We start from the raw sequence: 16,053 nt of genomic DNA on the forward strand, positions 1-16,053 counted from the left end.
ATGATAACTGTTCAGTGTGTTGGGTTGAATAGAATGTCACAGAATTGAAAGGACTTTAAAAACAGTATTTACCTCTGCCGGTGACTTGTCCAAAAAGAAAAAGTGTATGATTTTTTTCCCTCCGGAAGCTATGCCCAGGTGGTGAAAGTTAAGTATTGTTGTTCAGATAAGGTTTGAAAGCATTTTCCTGAATGTCGTCTTTGCCCTTCTGTTAAATGATCTGTATGAATGCAGACCTGCAGAAAGACATAGTCCAGGCCTATTGACAGCATTAGAGATGGAGTTGTAGGACTTGAGTCAGTGTTTTAGATACAAGTCATTTCACATCTCTCAGCAGACTCTGCAACTCACAATACACTGGCCAGAAGTGGCACGAATAAGGAGTTGCAACAGCACAACTGCTTTGTAGTGTATGTGAAAGGATGTGGTACCCTTGAATTTCTTTCAGTCTGTGTGAGCTATGAATATGTAGTGGAAAATGTCACATAGCCTTGGCTTTTAGTACAAATAATCACGTATCTGGCTGCTTATTTTTGTATTCATTTTGATTCAGCACTAATGTGCAAAAATGCCTTTTCCACTTTTACTATTTTCTTTTAGTAACTTTCACATGAAGAATTATCTTGCTCACATAAATTTTCTCTAACACCATTTAAATAATGATACAAATTTTGATTATTTTGAAATTGAAAAGAATGGAAGAATATATTCATCTGTAACCATAGAGAATTTTTGTACAGCTACACCAGTTCCAGGTCCAGCAAAAAAAAAAAAAACTTCTTTATAGCCCTGGAACAATTTTTTTAAGAGCTTTATAACAGTTTCAATGCTGCCCAAGATCATTTCCTTTCCACCTATACTATTCAGAGGCAGACTGAGTAACATATACACACACCTCTGTGATAGAATAAGGAAGGGTTAGTATCAGGAAAACACAAGAAAGAACTGAATTCCCGTTCTCTGTTACCTTCTAGTACAGGAGTGTACTCATGTCATCACAGTATCATCATGTGACATATCATGACTTTTTCCCCCTTTGCTAAATCCTGGCATGGGCATAGCCAGTGCGTGATGCATCCAGCCTGTGGCCCATGAGTTTGACAGCCCTGTTCTAGCATCAACCACAAGACCTAGATATCTGCCTAATGGTAGAGATACTGTAGCTTTGAGAAAGAGTTCCAATTTCAGTGACTTGCTATCCATTTGCACATTTGATAACCTTGTAAAATCTGCATTGAAAGTACCTCAGATTCTTCTTTTCAACTTCTGTGGAAGTTTTTATAGGTATACTTCAGTGGTTCCATCATTATATAAATTATGTCTTATTTCTGCTTTTTGTACGCATCTCTATTTATACATACCACATTAGCCAAAACATTAAAAAAGGCAAAAAGAATACCTCAATTGTTTAATATAAGTGTTTTTTTATATTCTAATAATATTACTCTATATTATCAACTGACAATATGATGATGATGATGTACCAGCAAGCTATTTTTGACTCCTAGCAGCCACATAGATAGATACTCTCTATTGGCAAAGATTATTACAAATAATTATAATATCATGTATGTTATATTTGTTATAATAAAAGGAGCTATTAAAACTTAATGCAAGAAGCTGAAAAAAGAGTCTCTTGATTCTGCATTTTTGAGCCTGGGTCTTCTACAGTCAAATGCTTGTCCCAATAATCCTAATAAGATTGACTTCCAAAATTCCTTGGATTTGTAATTTATAAATTCTGTTTTTCGCTGGAACTTGGCTGGATTCCTGCAAGTAGACTTTCAGGTTTATAAACTACAATATCCTGAGTCTCGGAGTAAACTTCCAGTGGGTGGCTTAATACATTATAGGAAGGGAACTGTTTACTTAAGAAAGTTCAGTGTATCAAATGCCAAGGGGACAAGGATGGAGAAGAGACCTTTCAATTAATAGGCTGTGTGGCCTGATTGAAAAACTGCCCTGTGGCTAACAAAGCTTTGTCTGTAGTATCAGCTTGCTCCTCATCCAGTAGAGCAAATAGAGGGATTCTCTAGTTGGTCATTAATGGCTTCGTCATCGGGTGGGGGGTTGTTCTTAAATGGGGGCTTTGTCTTATCCCTGCTGTTTAAGCCCCCTCCAAGCACTCCTCACCTGTCATATCTGTCATACATTTAATTCATCACGCTCCCTGGTCAAAAGCTACACTGATAGTATCAAAGGGAAAGGAGGGGGTTCTTATAACTTTAGCGATCAAAGGAGATTACCAAGCAAATAAGATTTTAATGAAGAAGCAGGTTTATAGAAAGACAATTTACAGCATTGTGATTCAGTAATGTCCATATTTTTAAACTCTCGACTTGCATCCCTAATGTTGTAAACTAAAACTTTTTTTTTTGTTGGACTTTTAGATGTGAAGAGTTTGTTCCTTTATACCTGACAGTTGCTTAAGGGAGTTGTGTGGGTTTTGTTTACAACTAAAAACACATTTCAAATCCTGGTTTGAAATAAAGTAAGTAATACTTATTTTACTTTATAAAGTAATAAAGTATTTATTTATTGAGTAAATAAATAACTCAATTAACTGTAAATGTATTAAACAAAAAGCATAACCTGAGATTTAATAATTATTAATATTACTATTCTCTGTTGCTGATGGATATGTCAGCAGGAGTACTGTATAGTTTTTTTTAAATCTAAAATTATGATTTTGATAAGAACAATGAGTGATTCAATTACTTGATTTGTTGAAAGAAAGCAAATTGAAGTTAGCATTTATTTTGCATTAAGAGAAAATAATGTTTTTTTAAATTATGTTTTTGCATCCTGTCTTTATTATTTTTACATCTAACTCAAGGCCGAAACTATATCCAGCATATCTTCCTTCTCCTATTTTCTCCATAACCACAATCCTGTGAAGTGAGTAGGGCTGAGAGTGAGTGAAAATAAAGCAGAATTAATATGAAATAACAATTTTAGATTCTGATACACTACAGTCATAATTTAAAATCATCTAAAGCTATGAATCAGGTTTTTCTAAATACCAGTATTGTTGACTTATATCTGTGTTGAATGTTTCAAATAGCCTTATTCTAAAGGATTTTTTAAAATGCAGAATCATGTATATCAGTGTTATTAGACGTATAGAAAATCTCCTCATTTTCATTAGTCATTTTTATTACCATAAATCACAAACAAATCACTGTGAGCTATTGCATGCAATGCTGCTGAAATACTTCAAAGCACTAAGTCCATTCTGAAATCCCCAGCAAGATTTCTGTAAGCACTTCCCTGATTACTGATATTTTTCTTGTAATGTAGACATAAAATAGGTTTAGAATAATGACATATAATGGCAATGGCAATAGCACTTAGACTTAAATACAGCTTCCTAGTGCTTTACAGCACTCTCTAAGCGGTTTACAGAGTCAGCATATTGCCCACAATTGCAATACTGCATTCTAACCACTGCACCACCACGGCTCATATAATATAATATGACATAATATATTAATGTAATAATATTCACTTCAAAAATAAAATCTGGTATATTGCTGTGACATCCCTGTTATACAGCATAAGAATTGTTGATTCACTGATACATTACCATCCTGCATTTTGCACACTATGTTGAGTCAATAAACAATTGTTGCTGTGATTTTATAATATGTACTTAAATCAAATTGGCATAATAGTTTAATAGTTTTGGACCACATGCAGACAAATATTCAGCAGCAGCATTGGTACATCTACATGCGATAATTTAAATAATGTTTACTAGTAATAGAAGCTATTTCAGCCATTCTAATATCCTTTTTTCTGCCTGGTATTCCAAGTGTATGCCCACCTTCTAACATTTAGTGACAAATGCAACCAATTCTATAAATGTTTTACTATACTTCTTATAATGGTTATGCTTTAGATAAAGTGATTCTTATTTCTTTTAGGGACCCATAGAACTCTGAATAAACATAAAAATGATCCATGCACTGTACTGAATTAAATGTAGCTGGTTAAGAGCTCCCCTTTTTAATGCTGTTGAAGCTTTCCTTTATCTTTGTAGATTTCTATTGTAACACCATCTGTTGAACCAAACATCACCCTGGCTTCTCAAATTAAGCTGTCATTGACAGTCCAGAGTGCTACAAAACCTAATAGTATTTCTTAAGCTATTTTCTTTTTGTAACTTGGCAATAGAAAGAGTCAAGAAATTAGAAATGGCATAAGAAGAAGCAGAACACACACTTAAGTCAACAGACAGGGTAGGGGGGGGGGAAATCACTAATTGTATAGAGTTAAGTTTATGATACAGCTATTTGGTGACGGTGTTCTTAAGTCTGGGTCAAGAGATTTTGCAGATGTTCAAAATCTCTTTTAAATATGTCCCCATAAAATAAAGTGCTGTTAAGCTATCCTGTGCTTTTCTAGTTGTAAAGACTTTTACTGTTTTTTTTCAAAAGAAATTAAAACATTGCCTGAAGTGCTTTTTCAATTAAAAAGCACCATGAACATATTGTAAATAGATTATTTAAATTTTCCTTATATGGAATAGTATTTCCATGCCAAAATAGAGCATTCCCAGCTCTTCTTATGAGTTCTGTTTCTTTTTCTGACAAAGCTGTTATTTGATAAAGGAGGGAGGGAGGAGGGATAGGGAGAAAGAAAGAAGAAGAAAAGGAAAGCAAAGCAAAAAAAAAAAACAACCCAAAAAACCACCCCAGACTTTTCTGTGACGCGTGCCAAACACGTGGAAGGCAAATCCTCTAATACGTTCTATTCTTCCAGAATTCCTTGGCTGGTAGCCAAGCTAAATATTTCTGCAGGATAAAAATGTACTGATGTACACAGCCCTCTGAGAGGAGTACTGGCTGTAGCTAAGGGGTTTCCCAAGAAGAACAGGAGCCAAAGTATGTGTTGTCTTATCTATTTATTTATATTATTGAAAAGGAGCTTTACAGGACATGATTAGATTAACAGTGAGTCCAGGAGGAAGAGAAAAAACAAACCAAGAAAGCATCACCATTCCTCCTTTTTTCATCTTCTTTTGGGATTTCCTGGCTGGATGCCACCTTGAGTCTATTGAATGTTCTTTAGGTAAATCAATTAAAAAGGTTTTAATATTTGGGAGACTGGAGCACAACATATGGGCCATGATGCTGGTATCGTGTAACGTTCATAGTTAATTAAAATGATTAATAGAGGTGTTATTTACCAATTGACAAAACTATAATTGAAAGCAGAGTCGGCTTTTATTTTAGCATGGTGTAATCCTTCTTGATCTCTGCACGTTTAAGTAACGATTTCCTAAAACTAATGCATGACAGAAGCCTTGAAAATTAATGTAGAATAATCAATCTTGTTTACCTAAAATGCCCAAAATAGATTTTTAAAATAACTAAAAGTAATGAGTAATGTTGTATAAATACGATGTTTAAATGAACTTTATAAACATGACCGTGGTCTGTTCAAATCACAGCACTTAATACAGGTAGTCCTCGACTTACAACCACAACTGAGCCCAAAATTTCCGTTGCTGAGACAGTTGTTGAATTTTGCCCCATTTTATGATCTTTGTTGCCACAGTCGTTAAGTGAATTGCTGCAGTTGTAATAAGTTAGTAACACGGTTGTTAAGTGAATCTGTCTTCCCCATTGACTTTGCTTGTTAGAAAGTTGTAAAAGGTGGATCATATAATCATGGAACACTGCAACCGTCATAAATATGAGTCAATTTCCAAGTGTTGGGATTTTGATCACGTGACCATGGGGATGTTGCAATGTTAAGTCCATTGTAACTTCAAACAGTCACTAAGTGAACTGTTGTAACTCCAGGACAACCTGGATTCACAATACTGAGATTTCTATACCAACTGGTACTAAGCTTGAGATTTGGTAACCTCCAGGATTGCATTACTTTCTAACAGCTGAATGGGTAGATTGGCATTTTGTGTTTTTGAGAAATTTACTAGGCTTCTTTCAAACCTTTAGGGAACCAAGATAAATGCTTAGTTCTCCTGGTGTTCTCAACCCAGATCTACTAATATAGCCAGCGAGGCTATTACTTCAAGTGCTGGGAACCGGTGGTGGCAGGAAATCAGTTGCTCTCTGGCTATTATAGGAGAAAGTTGTATAAATACTTCACCCTCTCCTGTTCCCTCCAATCCCCTTCCCATAATCTATGGCTATGATGGCGAACATATGGCACTCCAGAAATGGCACATGGAGCCATGTTGCCTGGCATGCACAGCCATCCATTCCTCTTCCAAGTTTCTGACGTGCATGTGCATGTGACAATCGCTGAGCTTTGTGCGTGTGGCAGTGCCAGAAACCGGAAGAGCTGGTCTTCCGTTTTCCAACATGAACATGTGCACTGACCAACTGATTGGCGCATGTGCAGCAGTAACCAGAAGGCTTGCTGGTGCGCCGGAAACTGGAAGTTCATTTTCCAGCACATGCATGCCCCCTGGGCAGCTCCTCTTCCTGGTCGCAGCCAAGATGAGCGTGCGTGTGCAAAGCGTGCGCGTCCACAAAGTGCTTCCTTTTCAGCACTTGCTGCCAAAAAGGTTTGTCATCACTGGCCTATGGTTTCTACTGTGGTAGTGAATACTTTTACATGTGTTGAAGTAAAATTCTGTCGCCACTTTTCTTCTATACATGAAATGGAATAAGAACACTGGAAGCAGCATAATATATTTAGCTAAACCCAATTTAGAATATCAGCTGATCTAAGCAAGTGCAGTTGGAACATATGCATATTGGCTCTGCCACTTGACTTGAAGCCTTGATGGATGTGCTTTATGCTGGAAGTGGCTAGTGAACTAAGTAGAAGATCCCACTCTCATCCGGTTTCTGTACTGGTTCTTAATTTTACCCAACCTCTGTTAATTTTAATGTTTTGATGATTTTCTTCTTTTTCCATGTCATTGTAAGCCTTCCAGTGTCACTCGATACTGGAGGGGTGCAGGGGTGGGTTCCTGCCAGTTCTAACCTCTTCTATAGAAGAGGTTCCACAAATCTACAGTGCCGTTTAGAACCAATTCCAGCTCCCTCCCCCCTCGCATCCGCACATCATCAAGATGAAGAGCAAGAGGAGGAATTCTGGGAGTTGAAGTCCACAAGTCTTAAAGCTGTTAAGTTTGAACACCCCTGGGGGTTTTTTTTCTAAAGGGTTACATGTGCAAGGGTCTTGTAACTTGACAGCTTTAAGACTTGCGTGCTTCAAATGCCAGAGTTTCTGAGCCAACATTTTGGTTGCTAAGCAAGAGTGTTGTTAAATGAGTTTCACCACATTTTACAAGTTGGCCACGCCCACCCAGTTACATGGCTGGCAAGCCACTCCCACCCGGTCACATGGCCAGCAAGCCACTCCCACAAAGCAAGCCATACCTACAGAAGAGGTTCTAAAAATTTTTGAAACCCACCACTGGATTGGTGGCATATAAATTTAATAATTAAATACTTCATGGTTCACAAGCACAAAATCCAGAGAACTATCTAGGCATGATTACTTGGCCAGATGAACATTTGACCAGTTGTGAAATAGCCTTTAAGACTTCTCACTATGGACTGGATTTTGCACTATACAAATGTAAGTATACTCAAGTTTCAAAACTGCTCAAGGACTCAACTTAGAATTCACAATATTCCTTCTATTTTTTTTCCTCTGTAACAGCCACCCGATGAGCTACATCCTACCAATTCCGGGGGGAAAAGGTTTTATATTCCATCCTTAATATCAAAGTTTCTAATCTAAAATTGTGAAAATTTGTAGGAAATTGAACTGTCATGTTTTCTGCACAGCTGTTATATGTATGTTCTGTAGGGGTGACATCCATCAACAAGGCAAAGGTTCTTGAATCTGTTCCTGATAAATCAGCTGTTATAGAATATTATAATAATGTTTGCCCACAAAAAACAGAGATGCTATAGATCAGTGATGAAGAACCTATGGCATGCATGCCACAGGTGGCACACGGAGCCATTTGTCAGGGCACGCGAGGCGCTGCCCTGTCAGCTGGCCAGCACACATGCACGCGCTGACCAGCTGAGTTCACCCTTTTTTAAAGCCATTTTTCGCCCTCCCCAGGCTCCAGAGGCTTTGTAGGAGCCTGGGGAGGGCAAAAAGAGCTTCCCCCATGCCCCCCCTGAGGCCCTCCGGAGGCTTCATGAGCTTCCCTGAAGCCTCCGGAGTGCAAAAAACCAGCCCTATGGGCAAACCAGAAGTTCGGGAACAGACTTCCAGTTTGCTCGGAGCTTCATTTTGACTGCTCCGTAGGCTTCAGGGAAGCGTCTTGAAGGTCCCTGAAGTCTTCGGAGAGCTCAAAACGACCATCCGAGCAAACCGGAAGTCACTTCTGGTTTGCTTGGAGGGTCATTTTGACTGCTCCGGAGGCTTCAGGGAAGCCTCCTAAAACTCCCTGAAGCCTTCGGAGCGCTCAAAACAACCTTCCGAGCAAACCGGAAGTCACTTCCAGTTTGTTCGGAGGGTAATTTTGACTGCTCCGGAGGCTTCAGGGAAGCCTCCTAAAGCTCCCTGAAGCCTCCGGAGGGCTTCCGGGGGCCAGGGGAGGCTGTTTTCACCCTCCCCGGGCTCCTATAAAGCCTCTGGAGCTTGGGGAGGGCGAAAAAAGCATTCAAAAAATGAGGGGGTCATGCCTGTAGTGGATAGCCCACTTAGCATAGACCAGGGCATGATGGTCAGTGATGACCCTGTGCTGATCTCCATCTTGCATGGAGAGCCCTCGATGACGACTGTGACCTTCAGCTTTTTTGGCCACCTAGTGCGGACTTGGCCAATTGAGGTGTGGTAGGTGACTCTGCCATCACCCTCTGAGTGCCGTAGTGGCTTCTGCCATGCCTCTTGGTTGGGCCTCTGCTGTCGGTTTGCTCGGCTTCTTGGCTGCCAGGTCATCGTGGGGTGCTCGCTTCTGCACACCTTGGCGATGTGCCCTTTTCGCTCGTAGCACTGGCAGGTAGCATCACAGAAATGGCAAGCTGATCGGGCAGGGTCTCCTCCACAGCTAGCGCAAGGCAGGAATTGTTGTTCAAATTTGCACGCTGGCTTGGTGTGACTACTGCACATGCGGCAGCTGTCATCTTCTTCGCTTTCAGAACTCTCGGCCTCTGCAGCCTCACAGTGAACGTGTGTATTCTCCCACGCGTCTTGCAGAGTGTTTTGACACTGCAGTGTCTCTGTGGACTTGACAGCCGATTCTGATGCCCTGGCCTCATCCAAGGCAATTGGTAGAGTGAGGTTAGACTTGGCAAATAACCTCCTCTGTAAATTAATGTCCTGCACACCGCAAATTATGCGGTCAAGAATGAGTTTGTCTAGGTCTCGGAACTCGCAGTACACTGCGGCCTTTTGTAGCGCCACAATGTACTCGTTGATTGATTCACCTTCCCACTGGTTATGAATGCTAAATTCATGCCGGCGAATGTGCTTAGGCAGCTTGGGAGCGTAGTGAGTCCTCAGTGTCTGCTGTAGCATGGACCAAGCAAATGATTGTAGCGGCGTTGGTTCTGACAGGTCTTTTGCAGTTTCGAACACTTCCTGTCCACAGTATCCGAGGAACATGTTCTTCTTGCGGCCTTCAGAAAGGCCCATGAGGTTGTTGACCTCAAGGAAACAGTCAAAACATAGCATATACAAGTCCCAGTGCTCGGTGACTGGGTCATATGGAGTCGGTGGGGCATGCATGGCCATTTTGTGTCCTGAGGGCGTTTTGAGTTTGCCGCTCAAAAATGGCTGCTCGAAGCTGCATTGAGCTTCCGGCTGGATGTACTTGCTGGATTGCTACACTCTTTTTGGTTCACCTAGTTGCCTTCCAATCCCACCTTCGTCTCCAGTGTTATATCAGGTAAGGGATAGGCATACACACAGGCTAATGGTAACAGCAGCTCTTAATAAAGTTGCTAACTCAGTAGCAACTATGTACAATCCAGCGAAGGTTGAGTCTGACAGCAGCCCTTTTATAGGGAGCTGTCAGACCCTTCGGCCAATGAGATTAAACCTCTGTTCCCCCCAGAACAGAAGACCTTGGTGGAAACCACTATAGTTGAAGCTAGTATATAACAAATGCCACTTATTTACAGACCATATTTTCATCTGTACAAACATAGCATATTTTTTTCAATTTTTATTTTTTGCAGTAACTACGGTATCAATGTGGATTTGCAGAACACCAATTACTATGCATAGTACTATTGTTGTAGCCCTATCAGGATAGCAAATGCTACTGATTTTGTCTCATAAATAGATATCTTTTTATTGAGGCATGCAACAGATAGTTGCCTTTAAAATCTCATTGGTAATTTGCCTTGTGTGATGTTGGCATTATTCTTTGGTGTGTTTTTTTAAAGTTCAACTGCTTGTATATTTATTTGTTTATAAAATGTATTGCCCTCCCATCTCACCACAAGGCAATTCTGGGAAGCTTGTTTTTAACATTATTACTCCTGTGAAAAAGAATTATCCCCTTTTTGTTGAATGACAGTTGCTTTCTATTGCACTAGTTCAATATTAGAATATTTGAAATTGTGCATTTCTTATCAGTGCCAAAATACATTGAGCTTATTGGTATTTTCTCAAATGCATTAATTGCAAACTATCAGACAGTTAAAAATTACTCCCTCTGTGTGTGTATGTCTGTGTGCATGTGAGTGTGTGTGTGTGATACTAGTTATACTTAAATAGAAAGCTAATTCACCTATTCTATTGTAAAATGAAAAGATAAAGAAAGAACATGAAAGATAGTTATACTTTGAAATGTTACATGATGTTAGTCTATTTACAAGTTATGGCATTCATATACATGAATATTTGAAAGGATACCTGCAGAAATTTCTTGCAGCATAATGTAAACGTGCTTTTTCTATACAGGCACAAAAGCAATATGTATAATATATATTAAAAACATGTCTTTAAAATGGAATGTGATTATTGTCAGGTCAAAAGCTACAACAAAAAAGTTTACAGTGACCAAGGTAGTCCATTCCATTCTGTTTACTCAGCAACATACAGTAGTTGGCATTTAGGTGGAATTGAAACTTTGTACAGAGCATCTGAGGTTTGATTTAACATCCATAATCTTGGAAGGGGAAAACTAAGTGGACTTAAGTTCTACGGGGTTAGGGATAAAGGAGGTAGGGCATGTCTTGCCCTTTGAAATAGTTGTAACTCAATAGATGTATTTGTCTAGGGTCCTAAGAACTCTGAATTCATATTTATGGTGTACAAGGATGCCAAAATGCTAGACTGCTTCTCCTTGCATATACTGGACTTTACTTTCCATAATACCCCAAGCCAAATGGCCATACTTTCTAGGCAGTATGGAAGTTGTTACTTAACATCATGAGATAAGAAAAGGCAAGGATATATCATGGTTACAGTATATAAAATATCTCCACCTAGGAACAATCAAACATTGGCTTAATATGATAGATGATGATAGATAGATAGATAGATAGATAGATAGATAGATAGATAGATAGATAGATAGATAGATAGATAGATAGATGGATGATAGATAGATAATAGATAGATAGATGATAGATGATAGATAGATAGATAGATAGATAGATAGATAGATAGATAGATAGATAGATAGATAGATAGATAGATAGATGATAGATAGATAGATAGATAGTCTAACTGGTAGTGTCAATGTCTCTTTCAAGGAGAATGTGCTTTTGGGCATCACACAATCAACCCAGGGCAAGCCATTGTTATGAAATTAAGACATGGGTCATGTGTTGGCTATGGGTGGAGAAAATATTGTTTCTGTTGCAGCCAGCAGAGACACAACCGGATACTCATTATTAAATTGGCTATTTTTATAAAGACTTTTCATCAATAGAGTTGGTACAGCAGAGAATTTTCATTCCTCTGTGCTCTAGATTTAAATTGGTGGGAGATGATTTGACCCTGCAGAGTACTCTTTGAGGAGGGTCTGGTGCTTCTATAAATAAAAGCTGTTTGTATGGTCTATCTTTTAGATGATAACATTCAATTTAAAAATAATACAATTTATTTGGTGGGGGTCAGCAAACAGTCTTGGAATTTTAAAAGTATTGTGTGTGCATCACCAAGTCCGGTTGTCTTTGTGTGGGAGCAGCTTATCCATTCATAAAATAGCTGCAGTAATGACTGTGACCATTGTCCAGAACACAAATTATGGAGGAAGTTTCCTATCATTTTCTCTTTAGGATTTCTTTTCTGCTTTCCAGCTTACCTTTTCTTTTTATTCAAGCTTGTTTTTCCTAAGAACATGAACCCCCTTGACTACAACGTATTTTTCTTTATTTTGTAAAAAAAATGTGTGTACACTTCAAAATAATTATGATTATACTATGAGATATTTCTACTCTGTTCTTCAGCTCTGTGCCAAATGTGCTTAATAAAGCAGAAGCAGGATGGGTGCCCTATTACCATCTGTTGGGCGTTCAGGATGGAAGAGGGCTTGTTTTATTTGTTTAGTTTTCCTTTCTCACAACAAATTATTTTCAGGAAAGACTGAAAAAAGTGCTATCTTTTAAAAGGATTTGTCTCAAGCCCATGAACAAATAACACTTATTTTCAATAATAGAAATATCACTAAAGAAAAAGGAACTATTTATTATATTGTGCAAATGCAAGCAATATGTTCTGTATTGGATTTCTTTGTATCCAAATATATTTTGCTCTGATCAGTTTGATACTATCCATGAGCTTATGCAACAACAGAGACATCAGCTTATGCTATTGTAATAAATTCTTGGGAAAGGGCATTTGGCTAAAATACATTATTATTGGTATCATTATCATTTATTAGAATTAACTGTCCACTCCTACAGACTCTGGGCAGCTTACAAATAGAAAAAAACATGATAAAAAATAATAATTTAAAACATATAACCCTACAGGCACCCCCAACTAAAACAAACAATAACAAATCAAATCAAATCAAACCTAACACATCAACCACAGCTCCATTAGCAATCAAGGTCAGGTCTTAAGTGCTTTCAAGAACCCAAGGAGGGCGGTTGCCATCCATATTTCTGGAGGGATACCATTCCAGAGGGCAGGGGCCACTACAGAGAAGGCATGCTTTCTTAGTCCCATAACATTACAACATTTAATAGAAAGAACCTGGAGCATACCCTTTCTGTCAGGCAGAAACAATTGGAGATTGGCAGTCCCTCAGCTATCCAGGCCCTATGCCATAAAGGGATTTACATGTAATGACCAGTACCTTTAAACGTACCTGCAGTCCAGTGGTGGGATTTGAATTTATTTTACTACCAGTTCTGTGGGCGTGGCTTGGTGGGCATGGCAGGGGAAGGATACTGTAAAATCTCCATTCCCAGTCTGCTCCGGGGGAAGCATACTGTAAAATCCCCATTCCCTTCCCACTCCAGGGGAAGGTTACTGCAAAATCCCCATTTCCTCCGGAGCAGCTGAGACTTGGGAAGCAGAGAATAGATGGAGGCGGGGCCAGTCACCTCTCCAGTTCTCCAAACTACTTAAAATTTCCGCTACCAGTTCTCCAGAACTGGTCAGAACCTGCTGAATACCACCTCTGCTGGGTCCCACTAGTTAATAAAAATTGTATAACAGTGCTGATACATGGCATTCCAGGAAGTGCCCTTTTACTGCTTGCACTGCTGCATTTTGTATCACCTATAGTTTCTGGGTTGTCTTCAAAGTAAGCCCACTAGAGAGTGCATTGTAGTAATCCAGTTGTGAGGTGACTACTGTCTGAAGGGTTTCCTGGTTGAGGAAGAGGTGCAACTGGTGCACAAGATGATAGTGTGCAAAGGCTCTCCAGGCCACAGTTGCCACCCACACATCAGAAGAAAGATCAAGTCAAGAAAGAAAGTCAAATGACAAAATCAGTCTAGAATGTGCTGTCCCGTCTCCAGCTATGGAACTGTCTCTGAGAGAGTAGTTCCAACACATTTATATAAATTAGTCCAACAGTAATATTTGCAAGTATGAACCAGTGTGAATATTTCTTTGTTTTTTTAAATTAGGTGTACTTGCCATTACATTTTTAAGATTAAATGCAATTGCTATTTAATCTCACAACTGAATCCATTGAGTAGTTCAACTGTACTTCAAATTTGATTCCATCAATTTATTTCTCTTTCTTTTTCCATTAAACGTATTTTAGAATACTATTGATCTAAGAAATGGTGTTTAAAATTTTAAAATATCTTTTTATGTTAACTAAAAATCACACATCTTTTTAATGATGAAAGATTTTTAAAAAAACAAACACACCCCTGGGTTTGAATGTTATCTTGTTTAGATAATAAAAGATTAAATCAGATGGTGGTGGTGGGTAATGTCTTTTTTTTTTTTTTTGCTTATTTTAAAGGTTAGTCAGAATTATCACCACTAACCTAAGCAGAGTTGATTTTGTTAATTGCTCCTGTTAAGCCTAATTACAGAATGGGGAGGAGTGGAAGGAAAGGGGAGGGAGGAGGGGACTCTCCCTGGGAGAAATTCTAAAATCCAAGTCACATTGTAGTCAGAGTTAGATGAGAGTTGGAGTGAGAAGTAGAAAGCATGTGTGTTGTGTGCTCTTGTATGCCCAAGTGTGTGTTGGGGGCAGGCTTATGGTGCATGGAGACTTATGGAAGATACACCTATGGACTAAAAACTAGCGCTTTGTGAATGAAGACTGGAAGCCTATTTTCTATGGCTAATCTAAGGTATTGCTAAACATCTCAAAACATTATTCTTACATTTTATGTATTAAATAATTGTCTTTGCATATGTACTTTTAGCATGATTCTGACATCTTTCACTGTCACTTGCTTTAAGGAACTAAAATACTTTAGGTAACTTACTAAAATGGATAGGTTTGCAAACATTGTGGGTTTTTTTTAAAAAAACACAGTAATGTCTACTTGATTTTACACTGATAAATTCATAGTCCATCATTATACAAGACCAGGTAGCCTTCCATTGCTTAAGATACTATTAAAATATTTTCCTCTGATGTGATTTACCAGGTTAAAATTGCACAACAGAGGTGGAAAGTTGTAAGCGTTCCATTGTATGTTTATGATTGGAAGATTTTATTATCTGGAAATAAAAATGAAAAGCATTTTTTATCTTTGCTTAATCGGTTATTTTCTGTGTCGTATGTAGCTGACAGTGCATTAAAAGGATACGATTATATGCAGTGTAGAAAATACTACTGTGCTGAAAATACTACAATGCTGTGACAAATGAATATATGGGTGGCACAGCCCAGACAGTTTCATGAATGGCTTTTCCTAGGGTAGTTCAAGATATTGCTGAGTAAATGTGTTTACTCCACCCTCCCCATTGTCAGTATTTATATTAGTTAATGTCTTCTACCAGATAATTCTGCTTCCTGAGTCCATCTTTTAGCTCACTCCTTTCCTTCCCCTTTGACAAATGGTTTGAGTTTTGACACAGTTTTATCAGCTGGGCCCCTGCTGGGTGCTGTTTGTTTTGGCTTTTATCATGGAAAGTAAATTATTTGCAATATTCCAACTTGCAGTTGGCAGTTCCAATTTAGTATAAATTGCCTTGTAGTCTTTTCTTTGCAAAGCCCAATTGTTATCCTAAATGAAAACAACAGATTGGGGGCATTCTTTATAGCAAGCTGTTACCTCTGCTCATTGAAAAGCACGTGGCGGTTCAATATGCTGAAATACAGGATGAGTTGTCATTTACAGAATCCTTATTGGCAGTCTCCTTTAAAAAATACTTTGTATGTGCTGCATCATAGTGCCTAGTTGGGAACGGGCTTGAAAGTCTATACTGTACAAGAAAAATTGGAACTGTAAAAATGTAGGATCTCAAATGAGATTCTAGTAAGCTGTTTTAAAAAGCAGCACTTGAAACAAATGGGAAATCAGTAGAATGTTAGAAGTGTTAGTTCCTATCAGACAGACAGTCTGACTCAGGAAACAAGCAAACAAAACTGGAAATGGAAAAAAAAGAACTGGAAATTAACTGGAGATCAAATAAATCATTTAGTCTGATCAGTTTAGTGGCTATATTCTAAATAAAGAAGTTCATGACTCTTGCAGTTCCTGATTTTAAAAAAATGAA

At 38.5% G+C, this 16,053-nt stretch overlaps 1 protein-coding gene across 3 annotated transcripts in view; it reads left to right on the top strand.

The window, feature by feature from the left end:
* The window catches only part of PRDM1 (PR/SET domain 1), a 123,894-nt gene that overhangs the window by 71,879 nt on the left and 35,962 nt on the right, over positions 1-16,053 (top strand). The window contains exon 3 of one of the 3 annotated variants that reach the window (XM_081940293.1): positions 2,391-2,491. The exons of 1 other annotated variant lie outside the window; for it this stretch is intronic. The gene's annotated coding sequence lies outside the window, so the exon portion shown is untranslated. Of the gene's footprint in view, positions 1-2,390; positions 2,492-14,534; positions 14,676-16,053 lie in introns of those variants that run through there. One more of the 3 variants, XM_081940296.1, reaches the window with a different exon arrangement.

Source organism: Natrix helvetica (genome assembly GCF_964273705.1).
Source record: "Natrix helvetica genome assembly, chromosome: 2".
In the NCBI taxonomy this organism is placed as follows: Eukaryota; Metazoa; Chordata; class Lepidosauria; order Squamata; family Natricidae; genus Natrix; species Natrix helvetica.